Source organism: Capra hircus, chromosome 16 (genome assembly GCF_001704415.2).
Source record: "Capra hircus breed San Clemente chromosome 16, ASM170441v1, whole genome shotgun sequence".
Lineage (NCBI taxonomy): Eukaryota > Metazoa > Chordata > Mammalia > Artiodactyla > Bovidae > Capra > Capra hircus.
In genome coordinates, this window is record NC_030823.1 from 53,379,418 (window position 1) to 53,392,388 (window position 12,971).

Sequence of the window (12,971 nt, forward strand, 5' to 3'; positions counted from 1 at the left end):
CCTCGATAATTTGTAAGTCTGGACTTTTGATCTTTATCTTTGCTGAACAAAGCTACCTTGTAAGACAGTATATATACCCACACTATGTTGAATAAAACATCCTTGTTCCATATGAGCTTGGGTCCCCGTGTCTGTCTTTCTTTTTCTCTCTCTTTCTTTCTCTCTCTCTCTCTCTCTCTCTCAGGCTAATTCTTTGGAGCACAGAAGCTCGCTGAGCTCACTTTCTTGCCCAGGCTTGCAGGACCCTCATGAGAGGGTACCCTGTGCCTATGTGAAGCAGTGCAAGGCCCATGTCAAGGGCTTTATTGGTTTTCTGCATAAACCAAGGAATATCAGCCTCTTTCTCTCTCTCTTTTACTTTCTTATTGTCGACTCTGGATAACAAGGTTCCAGTCCATTAAACAACCTCAACAAATGAGTTTTTCTATCCCTTTCCTGAGAACAAAGAAGATAAAGAGAAGACTAAGCAAGTATAAGCTTTCTTAGACCTATAAGCATTTTGTTCCTCATCACCAACTTCTGATCGTGAACCCTTATCTTATATAAGCCCCTAGGTGTTTATTGGAAGGGCTGATGTTGAAGCTGAAATTCCAATACTTTGGCCACTTGATGCGAAGAGCTGACTCATTTGAAAAGACCCTGATGCTGGGAAAGATTGGAGACAGGAGGAGAAGAGGACAGCAGAGGATGAGATGGTTGGATGGCATCATCGACTCAATGGCTGTGAGTATGGGTGAACTGTGGGAACTGGTAATGGACAGGGAGGTCTGGCATGCTGTGGTGCATGGGGTCGAAAAGAGTCGGACACGACTGAGCGACTGAACTGAACTGGACTGAGGCTCCTCAAGGTGGCAGGGTGGTGGGGGGGCAGGCACAAGTTTTGAGGCAGGAGCCTACTATGTTCCCCTCTCCATCGGCTGAAAATTAAAGCCACCTTTCTATTTCCACCAAACGCTGTCTCCACATATTTCATTCACCTTCATTGGACAGAGAAAGACAAGATTTTAGCCAGCAACACACCGACTATGTGACAGATAAATGGGGGTACAGGGGAAATATAAAGCACAATCTTTGATCTAACAGAGTTAAAAACTTGCAAAACAATTTGAGAGTGCTCCCACCATCAATCATCAATGCCTGCTAAGCAGATGGACTGCAGGAACTTGAGAGACACAGGAGCATGTGTAGGTTGAGAGCCAGGAAAAAGCTGTTGCAGAAGGTAACTTTGAGTTCTGCAGACCAGTTCTGACACCCCATCAGTGAAGAGGAGAGGACTTGCGTTCACTGTGTCCTGCTGAGCTCATCTCCTTGACTTTAACCGATGAAGACATTCCGGAATAAAGACCTTCTTTTCTAATCAGACGTGCTATACATGCAAATATCTGAGATCGTTACAGCCAGCAGGATTCTTCTCACTCCAATTACTCCCTGTTCAGGTTTGCATCATCTTGTTTTTCTTTTTCCTACTCTACCATTTTCCACCTACAGCGTTCAATTCCTATTGACTCAGCACCAGATAATGCTTTTCTTCTCTGGAACCCTCTACTGTCTCCATAGTGAGACTCTGCCATTGCTGATCACAGCTGCCTTCCTTTTGATTGATCAACTGCCTGCAGCACATGCAAACAGGGATACCAGCGGCCTCCACCGACCCCATCTCCTCAAGACGGGATTCCATGCCACCCCATGCCTCATTCTCACATACCTCAGTGGCAGTTAGTGGCCACAATCCCATTATCTTTTGCAGAAATTGAGAAGGAGCCTCAGAAGAAAAGAGATGCACCCCATGCGTCATATGTGATGAGAAATTAAGGGCCACCAGTTATCACTTCAGGAGAAAGTCAGTGACCCTGAGACACAGGCTAAGTCTGCCAGAAAAGCCACTGAATGATTCTACAGACTTGCTTGTGATCAAGAGGCAAGTATGACCCCTACCCCTACCACCACCATCAAACACACAACTTGTAAATAATCAATCAAACGTACACTCCTCCAGGGTGGGAAACCCAGCTCTGTACATTCTTAATTCCACCTGCTTGACAGTGCTGCTCGTCCATGCTAGAGGAGACAGTGTTGTCCGGCAGCAGAAGCTTCAATCAGAATCTAATTTTCATCCTTGTAGATACCTGAGTCTCATTCACTTTCTCATTCAAGTAAGAAACAAGCATTTCGTTCAAAGCCATTAATGAAACAATAAGCCAATGAAGCCTCCTGTTGAAATAGCTCTTCTCATTTATATTTGTTTGCATTGTATGTTCTTCATATCAAGCTCTAAATAGACCAAAAACAGGGGTTTTTTAGGATTTATTTTTAAATAAACATTGTTTTCAGGTATAATCTATAGATACTGTGAGATGAGGCATTTCAAATTTCTCTTAAAATAATACAATCTGTCAAGTTTAAAACCCCTCAAACCAAAATGCAGGCTATATTCATATAATGTAATATAAATTACTAAAATCTTAAATTCTAAATAATTTTGCCACAAAGTGAAGACATTCAAAATTCTGTGAGAAAATACCTTCATCGTCAAAAATAAACAATAAAATGGAAAATAAGAATAAAAGCACCCAAAAAGGAAAGTAAAAGCTTCCTCAGCAGATGAATGGATAAAGATGTGATATATATATGTATGTGCATATACATATATATAATATATAATGTATGTGCATATATATATATAATATATACAATGGAAAATTACTCAGCCATAAGAAAACAATGAGAAGTTAGAGTTTCTTTGAGCGCTAACTATCCTGGTGATTCAGAGATAAAGGATCCACCTGCCAATGCAGGAGACACAGGTTTGATCCCTGGGATGAGCCGATCCCCTGGAAAAGGAAATGGCAACTCACTCCAATATTCTTGCCTGGAAAATCCCATGGACAGATGAGTCTGGTAAGCTACAGTCCATGGGGTCACAAGAGTTGGACAAGACTTGATGACTAAACAACAAAACAACAAAAATGCTGCATTTTCCTTCACCATAAAAGAAAAATGAAATTTTGCCATTTGCAACAACATGGATGAACCTCAGAAGGACTTATGCTTTAAGAAGTAAGTCAAACAGAATGACAAATTTCATATGATAAAACTTACATGTGGAATCTAAAAAGTAAAACACATTGCATGAATATAAGAAAACAGAAACAGATTCATAGACACAGAGAACAAAATATTGGTTATCAGTAGGGAGAAGGAAGAAGGGAGAGGCAAGATAAGGGTAGAGGATTAAGAGATACAAAGTACTATGTATAAAATAAATAAGGTACAATGGTACAGGACAGGGAACATAACCAATATTTTATAGTAAGTTTAAATGGACTATAATATATAAAATGTTGAATCCTAAAACTAATGTTGTACACCTGAAACCAATACAAAATTGTAAATCAACTATACTTCAATTTTAAAAAAAACACTGAAAGCTACTTCTATTGTTGCTCACCCCTGGAGTGCTACTCAGAGTAGAGTAACACGTCTCCTGTCTCTTTGTTTAAGTGAAACCAGAACAGATTAACTCTAACACCACCAGCAGGATCCTCATCCTTTATCTCACCATCTACCTTTTCTCCTACCTGCCCTTTACATATTTTCCTCTCTGCACATTTTTTTCTCATCTTTTCCCTCTTTTTTCTTCCATTTTCTTCTCCCTTCTCTTTCCCCCATTCTCTAACTCACTCTTTCCCTGCCCTCCCTTGCACCTCCCATTCCTTGCCATTCAAAGGCTATAAAGTGAAGTCCAAACACAAATTGTTATTGTTTGCTTTCATTTTTAAAGTGGGTGCTTTGAATATTTTCCATTTTTAACTCTAAAATAAACATTTACTTTTTCCATGGATGGGTGTTTGTGCCTACAGGTATTCACAGTGTTCCCCATGAGGATCAGTGGACCTTGAAAGAGAAAATAGATATATGCTCTACAGTTATAATACATTGGGACAAGCCCTTTCAAATCTGTTTGAACTCAGTTATCTCTCTGGATGCACAGACACTTGCAGATAAAGTCCTGAGGAAGGGGCTGATGCGTTCTTACCAGGTTCACAGGAAGCATCCCCCAAAGGATGGCTGGAGTTTCCAATTGCTCTGGCAAACTGAGGAATGATAAATCATGTCATACTAGTAATATTTAACTTGGCCAGGGGTAAAATCTGAGTTGTAGCACTTGCTGATGACTATGGTGTAAATGTTCCCATCATGACCAATTTCAAGCTACTACCATGGCATCACTGAACACGGAGTTGAGAGTCAATGCACAGTAGGCCCACTGTTAAATAGTATTTCTACCATGCAGACACACTAGATATAAATAACCTCAAGGACAGATAATACTAAATTTCGCTAAAATAATTAGAAAGTTATGGGGTTTTAGTATTTTTACCTTTGTTCACAGTACAACTTATTTCAGTTTAAGAATACAGAATTTATATTTTAATAATGGCTATACTGGACAACTAGCTTGCAAAATTTCTGAAAATGTAACATTCTGTTCTCATAAACTGGTACAAGCCAGCTCCCACACACCTCCTTGAGGAAAGTCACCTCCTCTTATCCAGTTATACAGGAAAGGCTGGCTGCTCAGATCAAATGGGATTTTGAAAGCTGCAGTAATACTAGAATAGAAGAAGGTCTCTTTACAAATATTGAAGGAAAACTAGCACTCAAGTAAGTTATCAATATTGTTGGCAGTGGTGTAGAAAGACCACACTTCGTCAACAGAGAATATTCTTGGTGACTGTGATGCACTAAACACAGTCATTTGCCACCAGATAAGGCAATGGCAACCCACTCCAGTACTCTTGCCTGGAAAATCCCATGGATGGAGGAGCCTGGAAGGCTGCAGTCCATGGGGTCGCTAAGAGTCAGGCACAACTGAGCGACTTCATTTTTACTTTTCACTTTAACGCATTGGAGAAGGAAATGGCAACCCACTCCAGTGTTCTTGCCTGGAGAATCCCAGGGACGGGGGAGCCTGGTGGGCTGCCGTCTATGGGGTTGCACAGAGTCAGACACAACTGAAGCGACTTAGCAGCAGCAGCAGCAGCCCCAGCCTCCCTCAATCATCACTTTCATCAAGGTCTGCCACACTGTGCCTTTCCACCTCGTCTCCAATAACTTCTTTGCCCAGACCGATTTAAGCATTTTTCTCCAAGCACGTGTCTCCTTAGCTCCACTTGGTCTGTCTGGCTGTACTTCCCTGCTGAGAAGCCCTTTGACTTCACATTTCAGGAACTAGCTTGGATGCCACCTCCAGCTTTTCAACCTCAGGATCAGGGGGCTCTCACAGCTCTGGTTAAATGCATGTACCTTAATCTGCACTCTGTCTGTATGTACTCACAACTAATTTAGAAAAGTTAGCAGTGGCCATAGGACTGGAAAAGGTCAGTTTTCATTTCAGTCTCAAAGAAAGGCAAAACCAAAGAATGTTCAAACTACTGTACAATTGTGCTCATTTCACATGCTAGCAAGGCAATGCTCAAAGTACTTCAAGAGAGGCTTCAACACTACATGAACCAAGAAATTCCAGATGTAAAAACTGGATTTAGAAAAGTCAGAGGAACCAGAGATCAAATTGCCAACATCCATTGGATCACAGAAGAAGAGCAAAGGAATTCCAGAAAAACATCTATTTCTGCTTCATTGACTACACTAAAACCTGTAACAGTGTATATCACAACAAACTGTGGAAAATTCTTAAACAGAAGGGACTACCCGACCACATTACCTGTCTCCTGAGAAACTTCTATGCAGGTCAACAAACAACAGTAAGAACGAGATATGGAACAATGGACTGGTTCAAAATTTGGAAAGGAGTATGTCAAGGCTGTATATTGTCACCATGCTTGTATGAGTACATCATGTAAAATGCCAGGATGAAGCAAAGCTGAAATTAGCATTGCCAGGAGAAATATCAACAACCTCAGATATGCAGATGATATCACTTTAATGCAGATGAATCACTTTTAAGAGGATCTTAAAAGCCTTTTGATGAGGGTGAAAGATGAGAGTGAAAAAGCTGGCTTAAAACTCAACATTCAGAAAACTAAGATCATAACCTCTGTTCCCATCACTTCATGGCAAATAGAGGGGGGGAAAGTGAAAACATAACAAATTTTATTTTCTTGAGCTCCAAAATCACTGCAGACAGTGACTGTAGCCATGAAATTAAAAGATGGGAATATAGATAAATGAAATAGAATTGAGAATCTGGAAATAAACCCGTTTATTTATGGTCAGTGGGTTAACAAAGTTACAAAACAGTTCAACAGAGAAATTATGCTATTTTTGACAAATGGTGCTGGAACATTTGGACATTTAGAAGCTAAAAATATTATGTAAGAAAGATAGACCTTGACCAATATCTCTTATCTTATACAACATCCTCTCACAGACCTAAATGAAAAATCTAAAACTAATAAAATTTTAGGGACAAAAAGTAGCTTGCAGTCTCATCACAGAAAAAAAATTCTTTATGTCCAGTGACAATGTTAACTAGATTTTTTGCGGTGACTAGATTTAATGTTATGTGTCAATTATACCTCAGCATAAAAAAAAAAGAAAGCAACACGTAGCTAGCTTGCTCTTCTGTATTTAAGGAACCTTCCCCAATACACAAAAACCCTACAATTACCTCATCTGGAGCAGAAACCTCACAAAAGAGAGGATGACCATCCTCCTTAAAACCTACCCCAAACATGCCCTGTTTTCATTCGACTCATAATAAAGGTTACATTTCTGCAATATCCTGGGGGCCTGGTAGTGGTAGCGCTTCTCTGGGTATAACTGGTGCTGAGTGCAGGTTCTCAGATGAGCCCCTTCTTCCAGGGAAGCACTACCTCCTCTTCAGAATAAGTATGGACCCAAATAATCTATATATTATGCCTTCACTAAACACCTGCTATAAAACAGTCTGAGGTGGGACTTTTCCAGTGGTCCAGGGGATAAGACTCCAGGCTCCCAATGCAGGGAACTTGTGTTTGATCCCTGGTCAGGGAACTAGATCCCAAATGCCGCAACTACGTCAAATAAAGACAAATAAGTAAAAAAAAAAAAAAAAAAAAAGACTGCAGTATGTGTATCTCCCATCTCTGGCCTTGTTTATTTTCAGTGGTTATATAATCCTTTGACCCACAGTTTCTAAGGACCCAAAGCTGAAGTACAAAAACAAACTCCAGCTTCGAAGGGAAGGTAGAAAGGTTTGTTCTCACAGAATCTGTCCCCATGACCACTGAAATAACCAGCTCAGATTCTTAGTTTTTATTCATTGCAATCAGTAAATATCTATTAAGTAATCACAAGAGATTTATTGTGCAATTAAAGTTGATCATGTGGTATACAACCATGAGAAGACACAAAGCCAGATTTCTACACAGTCCATTCTTGATGACGAGTAAGCATACACCTTTATGTTTTCACAGACTGTGTTTACAGAGCAATTCCAAACTCTTTTCACTGGGTGACATGCCTCTGTGTGACTAAAGTTTCTAGGCTCCATATGGGCAAGGTAGCTAGGCAGATAATCCCCTAAAACTCAAATTGTTTCTAAGGGAAATAGGGGTTGTACTTATGCTGGAGGAGGATAAAGATAGACTTTGAAAGAGCAGGTGGTTAGAGGTTAGCATTCATCATCATGGAACTGATCTCAGTAAGGTAAGGATCTCGTTGCTTGTGCTATCCCAAGTCCCCAACTATCCCACCAGCAGGTATTGTTGGTGACAAGGTAAAGCCCATCACTGCTATAAGAACTACTTAAACGCTCATGATTTGAGTTGTTTCTTTAAGGAAAATACACACACACACACACACACACACACATACATTTTTTTGTCATATACTTGAATTATAATGAAAAGGGCAAAAGGGATGGGAAAGGAGAAATGTTTAGGGGAAAGAGAATGACAAAGGGATGAAAAAGTACAGAAGAAATAAGGATGGAGAACATTACCCTATAAGTTCACTGAGGCCATATACCAATACCTTATACAGTGCCTTGCACTTAGAGAGGTGCCGGGGTCCAGCCCCGGTGGATCCAGGGAATTCGAGGCGGGGATGGCGCTGGTGAGGAAAGACTTATTTGTTTATTAATATAAGATTAGATTAGAAAGAAATAGTGTAGTAGGAAAATTAAGTGGAGAAAGAAGGCTGAATAACTTGGCTTACGGGGAAACCCAATAAAGTTCCAGACAAGGAGCTTGCACCATCTACGTTGGGCCACTGGCACCCACTTGAATATTGAAGGGTGCCCCGCCTTAGGCTCCCTTTCGCACGGGTCTTAGAAGCCAGGACAAGTAAGTAGACTTGGTGAGCCGCCCCGCTCCAGATGGGAATTCAGCTGAAAAAGGAGAGGGAGGGAGAGGAAGAAAAAGAGAGAGAGAGAGAGACACGGGGGGAGCCAGATTCCCAAGAAACTAGGCCGAGAGACTAGTCTGAGAAACTGGTCCACCCTTTATTGTTCAGAAGGTTTTTTATAGTTTTGATAATACATGGAGATCAATGGGTAACACAAAGTTATGCAGTGTTAGCAGCCCAGACTCATCAAAACCAGACTTTTCTCTCTGTATAGCTAGTTGTATACACAAGTCTTAGGTGATTTACATCATCTTCTGGCCAAAAAGGGCCAATTAACATTTTACAGGCTTTTTTCCGATAAGGGTTTGTCAACCAGAAGACTTATTTGTGTTGATCTTCCCAAAGTCTGGTGCCACTTTCAGAAAGCACTAAATAAAGTTACATACTTACATAGCAAAGATACAGCAATTTATAACAAGTAAAAGGAGTACAGTGATTTACAACAAAAGAAAAGTAATTAACTCAAAAGTCTAGTGTTGCTAACATCAAAACCACTATATATCTTTTTCCATATCCCATTTACATTGATTAACATCCTCCCAGGTGCCTAAAAGATAAAGAATATGGAGGCCTGACAGCAATCATTGAGTCAACAGTGAAAACCCGTCACCAATATGATTTTTAACTCTTTAGAAAAGGCTCTGTATCTTTAAGATGCTTTTACACTTTGTGCCTCTCGTGGTTGGAGGGCCGCAAGCAATTCACAAGCTGTAAGAGGTCTGGGGGAACCTAATAGGCAAACTAGAGAGCTATCAGAGGGGTTTAACTGAAACATCCCTTTCAAATGAAGAAGACTAAAGCCCTGATTTGACTTTTTCCAGAGAATATCAGAAGAGCAGGGTACAAAGGCCAGCGGACTTTTGGTTTTGGGGGTACATGCTCAGGAAATTACAGGGGGAGCCCCTGAAGCCTGATCACGTCCTTGCATATTGTCAGGCTTCCTTCCTCATGACCTTGTCACATGCGGGATTCCTCACTCTGGCTCCCGGCAGAGAGGGAAATGCTTATTCAATGAATGAATGAATGAACATTCATGAAAAATGAGAGAGAAACAAGATACATGAATATGTTAACTTATAAATAGGTTTAACTCTTTAAATATTAAGCACATGTGCCTTTATATAAAAAGATAACACCAGTGATATTGCTTCCAAGCTCCTCCAAGCAGAAATATGTACTTCCTATTGTTTATCCTCTATTGGATATGAATCAGCCATATATCCTACCCACCTCCCTTTATTACCAGGATGTTGATCCCAGAATGCAAAAGAGCAACAGATGCCTGTCTGAACCCACAATTTGGTTTCCAGTGGAACTGTACTCTCAACTAACATGAGACAGAAATGAAGGCTGATTGCCTATTTAGAAGAACTGACTTCACACCTAGTGCATATACAAAAAAAATAAACCAAAGGTATAAGATGAAATTCTGGGCTTCCAATCTACAAAAATTTCACAGAAGGTTTTATTGTTAATTGCAAAATAGGCCTATTTGCCCATGGAGACCCTTGGGAAACAGTGTCACTGACTGGATTATAGATGTAAATACTTTGCATATATAAACTTAATTGTCTGGCTTCCTGAAAAATGAAAGAATTTACTTCAGAGACATTTGAGATCAGTATCTATGGACTACATTCCTTCTCCTAGGAACACAGAGATCTTTTATTTCAACAACTAAATCCAAGACATATGCCAAAGATAACACAGTGCCCAGAAAGCTCAGGAGAACCAATCTCAAAGAGAAACTGCCTCTGTGAAATGCCCCATTTCTCCCACCCAATATTTACATGCCACCTAAGTATCACCCATGTGGTCTGAAAGCCATTGAAGAGACAATGCTGATAGGTCCAGAACTGAACAATAGTTACCACAGATATATTTAAGGAGAATTCTTCTATTCAATAGCCTGAAAAGTACCTCTCAAATTTAGTTTTCAAAATTTTGGTTTTAAAATACAGTGGCTGAGAATCTGGAACCTACTATTTATTGAGGTTATTTGATCCATATTCACTCTACCAAGCAAATAGTGATTCCTGGAAGAAGAGGTGAATCTGGGAACCTGGACTCAGCACCAGTTATATACAGAGACCTGCCCACTTCCAGGCCACTAGAACATGCTGAAATGTAACCCTATTTATGGGTCTAATGGCAACCCACTCCAGTACTCTTGCCTGGAAAATCCCATGGATGGAGGAGCCTGGTGGGCTGCAGTCCATGGGGTCGCAAAGAGTTGAACACGACTGAGCGATTTCACTTTCACTTTTCACTTTCATGCATTGGAGAAGGTTAATGGCAACCCACTCCAGTATTCTTGCCTGGAGAATCTCACGGATGGGGGAACCTGGCGGGCTGCTGTTTACAGGGTTGCACAGAGTCAGACACGACTGAAGTGACTTAGCAGCAGCAGCAGCAGCAGCAGCAGTAGCTCAGTTGGTAAAGAATCTGCCTGCAGTGCAGGGGACCCCAGGTTTGGGGTTTGATCCCTGGGTTGGGAAGATCCCCTGAAGAAGGAAATGGCAACGCACTCCAGTATCCCTGCCTGGAAAATCTCATGGACAGAGTAGCCTGGTGGGCTGCAGTCCATGGGGTCGAAAAGAGTCAGACACGACTGAGCGACTAACACTAACACTTACTAACCCTATTTACGGATCTAATGACAATAGGAGTCTTTGGGGTAGGTTTTTTAAAGCTTTTTAAAACGTCTTTATTGAATTTGCTGCTTCTTTTCTTACGTTTTGCTTTTTTGGCCATGAGGCATGTGGGATCTTATCGCCCCAACTAGGGATCACAGCTGTACCTCCTGCATTGAAAGAAGTCTCAACCACTGTACCACCACGGAAATCCCTTGGCTAGGCTTTAAGGAGGATGGGCATCTTCTCTTTTGTAAGCTATCTGCTCCAGGTGAGGTAACTGTAGGGTTTTCGAGGGAGAAAAAGACTCCTCAGATACAGAGGTGCAGGCAAGGGAGACTAAGAGTGACTCAAGATTCTCAAGTTTCAAGTTCAACCAGAACTCCTCCTTTCAAGTTTTGGGACCTCATTCCTTCCTTATCAATGACCTACTTTCCCATGGAACACTTTGCAAGGCTGTGAACTAAACTGATGTAATTCTGTAGTCTGCACAATCAAATTTTGCATTTGATTTTCAATAATATCATGCCTGTGACTATAAGACATAAAAGATCCTTTTAGGGTTGCTGTGGAAACTCTCTGGTTCTCAGGCCAAGAAATGAAGTTGTTTAAGTTGTTTAAGAGTTTAAGATCCTGAGGTTTTCACTTTCTTTCTGTAAGCACTCCACTGTACTCAGTAATGGCCAATTTGCAGCAAGGTCCTTGCAGTGATCGCTGCTTCTGTAACAGGTGCAGCAGCCACTTGGGCCCCCAAAGCATATGTGTTTCATCACCATCAACTACATGTGGCTATTTGATTGTGATGCCACCGAGTGTCATGTACAAGTAGCATCACATTTCCCCTTGGTGAGGGGCTCAGACCAACCCAACCACAGAAACAATCTTCAAAAGAGTTTCTCCTCGGACTAATCCTAATACCAATTTCTACTTCAGTCAGGGTTCAGTTAAGGTGCAGAAACTGCAGCAATTCAACCAGGGAAAGCATAATATAATGAATTATTCACTTGGTGAAAAGGTGGTTAGCTACTAAAAGAGTGTAAGAGAATTTTATGGGAATAGAAATGGCAACCACAGAATACAGCTATTATTCTCAGAGCTGAGGGAAGGATAAATAAGGAGGAAACTTCAAAATGTAGAGAAAAGCTGCTCCAGGCTAAGATTTGGGTCTCTAAGGAGATGGCTCAGCTACCACAGAAACACGTCACTTACCACTTGGATGAAAAGGAAACCTTCTAGACGACACTCACTAGCTGGAGCCATGGGAGCAGTTCACCACCAGAAAGGATACTGCCAAGGCCAGCTGTGGCCTGATTCATTCACTGTCACGTGGAGAAAGAAAATCAAGATGAGTCCTTCATTCTCCAGTTTGAAGAATCCCATCAGCACACCCTTCATCCCCAGTTGGTTATACCCAACATCTGGCAGAGAAAAAACTGTAGCTTGCAAGAGTACAGATCCAGGATCATACAGCAGGATGAGGAAAGGTAGATGAGGAGCTAAAGGAAAATGAATGAGCAATTGGAACACCTGAACATAAACAGCAGGAGGAAAGATGGAAGAAGGTAATTACAAGATATACTTAGAGGCAGAAGCGCTTGTACTTGATTTTGAATCCTTTTGGAAATGAGTAAAAGGAGGGCTCAGAATGATGTTCTCCTAAGAGAGAAGGGAGAAAACTGCGAATGTTCAATCTTGTATCAAATGAGTTTTGTTTGGTGGGGGAGGTAGGGAATTAAGAATTACATTTTGGGCATATTCCATATATCTATGACAGAGGTCAAGGCGTCAAATGGCAGACAGCAATGCAAAGCTTGAGGCTGGCTGAATATAAATGGGCATCATCAGCAGGTAGATGCTATTTCAGGTCCCAGGACTAGATGACATCACTTACAGAGAAACTGTACTTGGATAAAAGGGCAATAAGTGTGCTCTGAGAAGCTCGAACACTTACAGAAATCAGAGAAAGGATGAGGCGTGAGTAAAGGAGAC